Here is an 11,228-nt window from a genome sequence, read left to right as displayed (position 1 = left end):
CATACCCCAAAGTTTACACATAGTTACTCCACTAATTACTATATTCATGGTTAGAGATACCCTTACTTGAATAATTTTGTGCTAATCGTGGGACTTCAAACCAGAGAGTTGCTCCACACCTCTTTTCTTTTTCTTTATGAAGGCTCCCTTGAGACATCTCATACATCCTGTGGGTGTTTGAAAGCTACATATTTGTTCCTTCACTATTTTTTCCTCGTTCTTTGACAACATCCAAGGTGCATGGGGTAGCTCAATATTTTCTCTGGGTCCAATGCATGGCCAGGCTCATCTCATGCGACCAATGTTACATAAATCCTCCCTTACATTGACTGAATCACGAGCCCCTATCAAGTGATCCGATAATGTAGATACAACATTTTTGAATATGTGCATGGGGTCCAACAGGTGATTGATCTTGAGTTTAGTCTAGTACGAAAGACGAAAAAATATAGAGAACCTAACAAAAAAACAATATATTATGTAAACAATTCATCATGCTAAATACTTTAAAGTTAATCGAGAGAAATGCACTTCTTAACGACTCATGTCGAGTGGAGGGTGGCTGTCGGCATTAATCCATCTCTCCTTCCAATCTCGAATGGTTAGAGATTGTGGAGTCATTCCATTAGTAGGGAGAACATATTTGGGATGGTCAATAGGAAGAAATCGATGATGATTGTCGTAGATAACCTTCTTTAAACGTGCTAGCCTAGAGGAAACTAGAGAGGGACCACAAATAGGACATGCATGATATCCTGATGTGGTTAAACTTGAGCAAATAAGTGAATTAATAAAATGCAATTGATTCGAGTCTTGAATTTCAAATATAGAGTTATATACATGTACGTGAACACTCTTCGTATCCTGGAAAGTCATGCATGGTCCACAACAACATGGCCTTCAATGTGAAATCTCTAGAGGATGTAGATGCGCTTGTATCATTGGCAGCTCGCAAGCTAGTTTGGCTTCGACAACTACTTGCAGATTTGGGACATCCTTCATCATCTAGTACACCTCTTCGATGCGATAACCAAAGTGCTATTAGTCTTACCAAAGACTATATACAACATAGTAAATCAAAGCATATTGCTATTCATTATCATTATGTTCGACATGAAGTCAAGAAAGGTTCCATTATACTGGAGCATTGTCCCAGTGATCAAATGGTTGGAGACATCTTCACAAAAGCTCTTAGTGAAGCTCGCTTTAGCTCATTAAGACATGCACTTGGTATTGTTCCAAGTTCTTGTCTCACTGATTGAGGCATGTATCATTGTATTCAAGAAAACTTTATAGTAAATCATTTTTGTATCGTAGGTATGTGTAGGGGCTCGGGTTTTTCCCTTGTTCTCCCCAAGGGTTTTTTCACTCGCAGCGAGAGACCTTTGTTTGAGTGGGGATGTTACAACTATATATATCATCTCTCACTTGACTTGGGTCTCACCTATATATACTAACTCTACATCAATATGAATCATTCTTTGGGAGCATGTCTTGTGTATCTCTCTCGTACTCTCTCTCTCTCTCAACAGTACGAACTAAATGTAAACAATATTCATAGATCAAATGATTAGTTGAGAAGAAAGTCATCATACCCCAAAGTTTACACATAGTTACTCCACTAATTACTATATTCATGGTTAGAGATACCCTTACTTGAATAATTTTGTGTTAATCGTGGGACTTCAAACCAGAGAGTTGCTCCACATCTCTTTTCTTTTTCTTTATGAAGGCTCCCTTGAGACATCTCATACATCCTGTGGGTGTTTGAAAGCTACATATTTGTTCCTTCACTATTTTTTCCTCGTTCTTTGACAACATCCAAGGTGCATGGGGTAGCTCAATATTTTCTCTGGGTCCAATGCATGGCCAGGCTCGTCTCATGCGACCAATGTTACATAAATCCTCCCTTACATTGACTGAATCACGAGCCCCTATCAAGTGATCCGATAATGTAGATACAACATTTTTGAATATGTGCATGGGGTCCAACAGGTGATTGATCTTGAGTTTAGTCTAGTACGAAAGACGAAAAAATATAGAGAACCTAACAAAAAAACAATATATTATGTAAACAATTCATCATGCTAAATACTTTAAAGTTAATCGAGAGAAATGCACTTCTTAACGACTCATGTCGAGTGGAGGGTGGCTGTCGGCATTAATCCATCTCTCCTTCCAATCTCGAATGGTTAGAGATTGTGGAGTCATTCCATTAGTAGGGAGAACATATTTGGGATGGTCAATAGGAAGAAATCGATGATGATTGTCGTAGATAACCTTCTTTAAACGTGCTGGCCTAGAGGAAACTAGAGAGGGACCACAAATAGGACATGCATGATATCCTGATGTGGTTAAACTTGAGCAAACAAGTGAATTAATAAAATGCAATTGATTCGAGTCTTGAATTTCAAATATAGAGTTATATACATGTACGTGAACACTCTCCGTATCCTGGAAAGTCATGCATGGTCCACAACAACATGGCCTTCAATGTGAAATCTCTAGAGGATGTAGATGCGCTTGTATCTTGCACCTCAATACCTTCTCATAATATTTCTAACTCTTCAATCAAAGGCTCTAAGTAAATGTCCATGTTTTTTACCTTGTGCTTGCCAGGATTCAGAAGGGACAACATACATGTCCCTTTTTAATTGACATGGATGGAGGAATATTATAGTTCACCAATATCACTAGCCATACACTATATGATGTGCTTTTGATGCCAAATGGATTGATTCCATCCATACGTAAACCAAATCTCAAATTTCTTGGCTCTTCTTTAAAAACGGGCTACAAATTATCTATATGTTGCCATGTCGGTGTGTCTGTAGGAATCCTCCATTTTCCATCACTTGAACGATGACTAGCATGCCATGACATGAGCTTCCAATAGACTTACACTTGAACATAAGATTTATACGTGGAACAATCAGAAAATGTCGCAAAACCTTACGAGGCACATCCATTGACTTCATCTCCACTTCGTATCTTGATTCACCACAAATAGGACACTGTCGTGCGAACTCATGAATCCCACGAAATAAGACACAATCATTGACACATGCATGGATCTTGATATAATCGAGGCCTCCCAGAGATGTCAAGTAATGTCTTTCTTGCTCTCTCTTAGTTGGCAATTTATTTTCTTTTGGAAGCATTTATGATAATAACCTACATATGTTTTTAAAAGTGAGTTAAAAAACCGCCAACATATATTTATGTCTGATTTCAAAATAGAACAATTAATATTATGATTCATAAGCCAAACTGAATTGATACGTACTTCAATAACACATCCAAACTGACATTTCTCCATCCATAAATTGTTTGCAAGTATCTCGAGGAATGCATGAAGAACGGAGTACGTACAATCTTCATACAACAGAGTAGATGGTGCTACGTATAGTGGATCATCTGGCTTCGTAGAGTGATCTCCTCCCTGATTCGGTTGTGAAAATAGATGGTGTACCATGTTGTCCAAAATCTCATCCTCTACGACTTGATGGGGCATTTCATGAGGGCTACTATCATGGTTGTCAGTCTCCACTCTTCTTGAAGACTCTGCCTCCTTGCATCGACATTTTGCAGCCTCTCGATACCTGGGAGGGAGCATCTGAGGATGTGGCACCGCATCGTGCTCAACCACAAAAGAGAGTTTCATGTATGTTGATATATATTGAGTAACATAGACTAGCAACCTTAGTGTAAAAAAAAAACAATGAATATCGGTGATTTTTCTCGGTCCCATTCTCCATACATGCTGAGGTGTGACATTGCAACTCAACGTGCTCGAAAAATACACCCTCGACAACAATCACACATGCATTTAATTTTTCATCGTAGCCATGCATCTCGATTATGAAGATGTAATATTTCATCCTCACTTGAGGATGTGCTCGTTGACTCATCAACATGCACCGCACTAGGTGATGGCGACGACATGATTAAACCTAATTCATGACAACATAAAAAAATTTGTCATTCATATGTTTACATAAAAACTTCAAGCTGGCGTATTAATTATTCAAAGATCTTAATTATAAATATACAAAACTCATCATAAATACATTAAAACTTATGATAAGAATTCACTATCAAAACTTATCTTAAAAACAAAAAATTATGATAAAACCTAAATGCGTGTCTATATCTGCGTTTACGTACGCGTCGAAATTTGCATCTATTTGCGCGTCTAAGTTCGCGTCTATACGCGTGTTTATGTAAACTTAGACACACATATACACGCCAAAATAGACGCACGTGTCAAAATTCAAAAGATACTTAAATCATTTCTTTTCAAAGTATGCATTTCCTTTCTTGCGTTTTTTGTGGTTCTGAAGCTCGAGTTTAGCCGACATGCAGTCTCTTCATGCCTCACCTCCTCATGACTCACCTCTTCTTTCATTTCAAACACACAAGAGGGGAAAAAGGAAAGCCAAGGAGAGGATCACTACAAGGGACTGGGGCAATAGCGACGCCGATTAGCGACGGTGTTTATCGGCGTCGCTATTGGCGTCGCTATATGCGTCGCTATTTGCGTCGCTATTTTGCGACGCAAATAGCGACGCCGCAGGGAAAAAAAGCGCGGCCGAGACCAGAGCGCCGTTTTCATTTTGTTTTCTTCGCCTTTTGAGAGCGAGAGCGAGGGAGAGAGCCAAGGCTTTGTGAAAGAAGAGGAGGAAGAGACTTGCTGCCGCCGCCGCCGCCACCGCCACCGCCACCGTCGTTGTTCGCGAAGGAGAGGAGGAGCCCTCGTTGCAAAGAGAAGCCGCCCACGCTCGCCATATCTCATTGGTGAGTCTCCCTCTCTCTTTCTTTTACTTGTTGAAGGTTTAAATCGTTCTCTTTTGTTTATTTAGGAGAGGAAAAGAAAGAGAAGGAGAGGGAGAGGGAGAGAGAGGGAGAGAAAGAGAGGGAGAGGGAGAGAAAGAGAGTGAGAGTGCATTCTCTCTCTCTCTCTCCCTTTTGCTTGTTTAATGTTTAAATTACTTTCTTCTTTGCTTGTTTAGGAGAGGAAACGAGAGAGTAAGAGAGAAAGAGAGGGAGAGGGAGAGGGAAAGGGAAAGAAAGAGAAAGAGAAATAGAGGGAGAGGGAGAGGGAGGGGGAGGAAATAGGAGAGGGAGAGAAAGAGAAAGAGAGGGAGAAGGAGGGAGAGTGCATTCTCTCTCTCCCTCCCTCTCCCTTTTGCTTGTTTAATGTTTGAATCACTTTATTTTTTGCTTGTTTAGGAGAGGAAATGAGAGAGAAAGAGAGTGAGAGGGAGAGGAAGGGGAAGGAAATGAGAGAGGGATAGAAAGAGAAAGAGAGGGAGAGTGCATTGTATCTCTCCCTCTCCCTTTTGCTTGGAGGATGTTTAAATCACTTTATTTTTTGCTTGTTTAGGAAATGAGAGAGAAAGAGAGATAGAGAGGGAGAGGGAGAAAAAGAGAAAGAGAGGGAGATGGAGAGGGAGAGGGAGAGGGAGAGGGAGGGGGAGGGGAAGGAAATGAGAGAGGGAGAGAAAGAGGGAGGGGGAGGGAGAGGGAGCGAGGGAGCGAGGGAGAGGGAGAGGGAGAAAGAGGGAGGGAGAGGGAGAGGGAGGAGGAGGGAGGAAATGAGAGAGGGAGAGAAAGAGAACGAGAGGGTGAGGGAGAGGGTGAGAGGAAGAGAGGGAGAGGGAGAGGGAGAGAGAGAGGGAAGGGAATGAAATTTAAGATAATATACGTATCGATAATGGTATGCAATGTGCTTTGCATACGGCCACATACTTCATCAAAATTAACCCAAAATTATTGTTATAGAAGTGGAGATCCCTTAAATTGAGTATAGGATAATTTCTCTCAGGTCTTATGACTATGAGTAGAATTGATTGAAATAAATTTTATTACTATAGTTGTAAAATTTCATAGATGGCGCGCATTAATTTTAAAATGGATTACTTATACTCAAAGCCGAGATATAACAAAAAATTATCTACCGGGACAAACAAATCGTTGAGCATGATACAAGGCCGAGATATAACATCGGAAAATCTCTCGACTACTATATACAATGCAAGGTTTATGGTCAACTTGTAAGTTGACGTACATCTCCAAAAAGCTATCCATTTAAGCCTCGTTTGCTGTAATGTAGATAAGATGGCAAACGAAGAAGGTCCTATTGTTCAAGACCGCGAGTCGTATCTTAATCAGCGTGTCCCATGTCCTTGCTCTCAATGCAAGTTGGCAATTAGACAAAAACGCCGATTGTCTATAGAACACGTACGACGATTTGGCAAGTTTCAACCTGAGATTATTGATCAGGCGATTGCAGATTTTCAGCAAACGGTATTTTCAAGTTAGCATTTTTCATGCATTGTACTCTCAAGCTAATTGAAAACCATACACAATAAGATTGGGTCTTGTTGGCAAATTTTGTGTCCAGGGGGGTGATGTCTCGACCCAAGGGGGAGTGCACCCTTTGCAGCCAATTAGAAGAGTTCGTGGACGTGAGATGGATGGATGGCAGGAGCCAATAGACCACTCGCAAGGCCCATCTATATCGTCAATGCCAGAGGAGATAGACAACCTTCCCGACTTGCCTACAATCTTGGAGCCTGAGATGGAGGCAATGATCGATGCATTGATTCCCATGGATGTTGAGACATCTGACCCGCTTAGAGAGGAAGCATCCATACCATTATATGATGGGTGCCGAGTATCTCGGTTGAAGACATTGCTTGCACTCTTAAGTGTGCAAGCAAAATACGGTTGGAGCGATACGAGTGTGACTGAGTTATTCAGGTACCTTGCATACAGACTTCATTGTTTTTTTTAAAAACAGTATTATTGTAAATATGGATGGATTTTTCAAGGTGTTTTATGATTTTTTCAGATTATTGAAATATCATATATTGCCACCTGCAAACACCATGCCTGAGTCTCGTGATGATGCACGACATGTTTTACGGAAGCTTGGCATGGACTACAATAACATCCATGCATGTATCAACGACTGCATATTGTTTCGAGATGAATACGAGACTATGGAGACATGTCCAAAGTGTGGTGCTCACAGGTATCGACAGGACTTGCAAGGGCAGACCATCCCTCAAAAAGTCCTCAGACACTTTCCGCTCATCCCTCGCATAAACCACATGTTTCGCACGTCTGCCATGGCAAGCTTGACAACGTGGCATGTGCAGAATAGGTCTACGGATGGAGTGCAACGAATATCAGCAGATTCGCGCGCATGGAGCCACATTGACTCTACCTTCCCAGGCTTTGCGCGAGAGCCAAGGAATCTTCGGCTCGGTCTCGCCATGGATGGTGTGAACCCATTCGGTCTGCGCTCGACTTCTTACAGTGTGTGGCCTATAGTGCTTGTCAACTACAACATTCCTCCATGGCTTTCTACGAAGAAAGGACATCTCATCCTTAGCTTGCTCGTCCCGGGCCGCTACAAAGTAAAAAATATGGACGTGTATCTTCATCCATTAGTCGATGAGCTTAAGATTTTGTGGGAGGAGGGGATCACGGTGCAAGATATGAGCAGGCGCGATGGTTGGCGGTCAGCCAACATTCGAGCCATTCTCATGTGGACGATGCATGACTTTCCGGGATTGGGAGAGTGCTCAGGTGAGCAGACCTTTGTTCACGCCGGTAATATCTATATTTTATTTCATTCAATCAAGTATTCACTAGGTCGTGGATCGCCTTGCAGGTCTCGTTACCTCAGGTTATCATGCATGTCCATTGTGTGGGCCACAGTTAGACTCTCGAAGGTCACGAACCATGAAGAAGATGGTATATCAAGGACACGCCACTTTCTTGCCGGAGGATCATGAACTCAGGGAAGGTTTTCTTGGACGACCTCCAGCACGTATGAACGCTGCAAGCTGGTACGAGCTGAAAATGGTAAACCCAGAATCACATCCAAATGGAATGCGACGGTTCTCAGTTTTCTACGAGTTGCCATATTGGACCCACTTACAGGTCAACCACTTGTTGGATCCCATGCATATTTTCAAAAATGTGGGCAGCTTGCTATGGGACCACATCACAGGAAAGAGAGACACTATAGGGTCACGAATGGATTTAAAGGAGGTAGGTAAGATGGAGGCGCTTTGGCCGCAGTCGAGTGCTGAAGGGGGAGTGCAGCTTCCTCGCGCTCCCTGGGTTTTGTCTACCAAAGAAGAGCGCATTGTGAAGCAAGTAATCAAGTCTATCCGCACTCCGACGGGTATGATGCGTTCTCTTAGGTCCGCATTTTCTAAAGATGACCAAATGTCTGGGCTAAAATCCCATGATTGGCATAAGATATGTCAGGTTTGTGAACAGAATGGATTTTAATTAGCGTGGACATTTTGAAATTTGAAAAGTGACCATTATTCTTAATGCTTTCTCATTTGTGGCAGTTTGTCCTACCGATCGCGATCGCGGGATGCCTAACTCCAGAAATTCGCGGGGCCATTTACAAGCTGTCGACTTTGGTGCAATGGATCTCACAGAAAGAGATTAAGACGTCCTCTATTGAATCCGCAAGGCAGGGAGCAGTTGAGACGGTCTGTCTCTTTGAGAAATACCTGCCCACTAGCATGCTCACGATACAAGTTCACCTTCTTGTGCATCTTGTGGACGAAGTGGAGATTGCCGGACCTGTCCATACGCGATGGATGTTCTTCCTGGAGCGCTTCATGAAAACCCTGAAAGGCTTTGTGCGACAACGAGCTCGTCCGGAAGGTAGCATGGCGGAGGGTTGGTTGGTGTCAGAGGCATTAGTGCATATCTCACAATGGCTACCAACGGTGGAACCAGACAATGAAATGCTATGGACGCTCAAGGACGATGACAGGCTGACTGGAGATGTGGTGGTTGGAAATGGGGTAGAAAAAAGAATGGATGCCTCAATGGAAGAGAAAGTGAATCGCTTTTGTATGTTGCACCATGTCTCTATGGAGACGTGGCTCGCCAACTACCAGATTGCAAGGCAAGATCGAGAGGAAGCGCGAGCTGAATTCCGACACAGTACGCGTCACCGACCGATTCGATATCCCGAAGGCATGGAGGAGATGCCGCGGTTTATGTCAACACGATGGTTGCATGGAGCCTTGATCGCAGCATCCAGCGAAGGGGCAGAGGTCTCAATGGAGGAGTGGGAGTTCTCGAGGGGATGTAGTCCAAAGGTAATGAGGGGTTTAGAATGTGTTGTATCTGAATTTGTTTGCTACATCTAATTTGAGTGTTTCAATGTGCAGTACAAAATATATAGTGCAGCGTGGTCGCGCGGACGGCATTTTCGGGTGGAGCGTATTGACAAAATGCGCTCCACAATGGACTGTGGTGTCATGGCAAGGTTTGAGCAAGAGAGCCGGCGACGAGCAACGGATCCGAACACGGTTGTGGATGAGATGGAGTATTTTGGGAATTTGCAAAGTATTATTACGGTGGATTACCGTAGCTTCTCCATGATAATATTCGATGTGCAGTGGTTCAAAGTGGTACTTGGAGGAGCTGGCGCAACGGTTCGATGAGGTCCATCTGGATTTCTCGAAATAGATTCCGAAAAAAATGGATGGATTTGCGCGACACCTTTGTGTTGCCGGCACATTGTGAACAGGTAATCTTCTAGTCATTTGCTTGCTAATTGTAATACGACATGCTTTATGTCACAATGGTTTGAAGACGGTTTGTAAGTGTTTGTGAACAGGTAATCTTCTATCCAAATCCCCGACAACCTCAATGGTGGTATGTTATACCTTCAACTCCTAGAGGTGCGAGAGTATACGATCAAAGCGATGTTCCAGGCATAGATGAAGAATATATGCAAATAGAGGGATCCAAATTACAAGGGGTGGAGGCCACCGCAAGCTTGGAGCCCGCATCGGCTAACAATGATGGAAATACAGTAGTCGTAGAATTTTTTGAGAACGAGGCAGACTCGTTCTTTTGTGGTGACATGTCTATCGACCTTCCAGTGTATGCAGAGTTATGTCAGGAGATTAACATGGGACCATAGAATACTTCATTCTTGGAGAATTGTATTACTCAATTCGTTGTTTAGATCTTCCATAAAGGTAGATAAGATATGCATTTTAAGATGGATTTTTTCAAAAATGATTTATATTAATGCGCTTTGTATAGTTTCAATTGATTATTCTAACATTATTTATTATCTCTGCAGGTATCGATATTTTCAGGATGAGTCGAGGGATGAGCGATGAGGAGTTTCAGGAGATGATGGCACGTATGTCTCCAGATCAGCTCGCGAGATTCAGAGAGATAGCAGATCAGGAGTTGTCTCGTTCTTCGTCAGGGCGCTCTGCTAGATCAGCTTCAGTGTGATCAGATGCTTCAGCTTCGAGCAGACGATCTCGACGCTCGCGACTTGGGCCAGAGGGAGGGACTGCGACTGCAGGAGGATCAGGGGGTGCTGCTGTGGAGACACGGACGCGGTGTCTCCGTCTCGTCGTTCAGCTAGAGCTCAGTCACCTCCAGGATTTGTCACACCTGTGGGGACATCCACTCCAGTTACTCCGGCTTTTGCACAGCCGTCGGCAGATGTCACGCCTTTTGGTGGCACTCCTTTTGGTGGCACCCCCTCTGGTGGCACTCCTTTTGGTGGCACCCCCTCTGGTGGCACCCCTTTTAGTGGCACTCCGGGAGAGGGTACCCCCGTCGGTACACCGGATGTTCAGGGGTCTCCTGGATATGCCCAGAAGCGTGGACGGAGATGGGAGAGGGCCCATACGAGGCACACTCCTAGGGATTATGGATACCTAGTGGATGGCAGGTCAGGAGCTATCATCATGAATGATGAGGGGAGGAGGGTGATAGCTCGCATGAGGGAGTTGTGCCAACAAGTTTTTCGGCACAACGTCCTGGATCATTGGAGGAACATACCGGAGGGGAGCAAGGAGTACATAGTAGCATCCTTGCACGAGGAGTTCTCGGTGCCAGCCGCAGTGGATAGATTCTCTACGGGCTAGATGATGGATTGCATGCGTGCATACATGTCACATAGACGATCCGACGCACGCAAGGCAATCAAGAGTGGGGCTCCAAAGCCCGAGTGGTTAGATGCAGAGGACTGGCGCCGACTGAGGGAGGAGGCTACAAATTCGCCAGGACGTTGGAGTCAGTAGCGGGAGGCGGCGAGGGCACGAATCGAGGCCGGATCGGTACATCATCTTGGGAGTGGCGGCCACAGGACATATTTGGAGGACTTTGTAAGTTTCTCTTTTGTTTTGCTTATTTGTTTTTTTGAG

The sequence above is a fragment of the Lygodium microphyllum genome, chromosome 29 (genome assembly GCF_053477565.2).
Source record: "Lygodium microphyllum isolate KBCC chromosome 29, Lygodium_microphyllum_v1.1.10, whole genome shotgun sequence".
Lineage (NCBI taxonomy): Eukaryota > Viridiplantae > Streptophyta > Polypodiopsida > Schizaeales > Lygodiaceae > Lygodium > Lygodium microphyllum.
The sequence above is the reverse complement of the archived record's forward strand: the minus strand, read 5'-3'. Positions refer to the sequence as shown.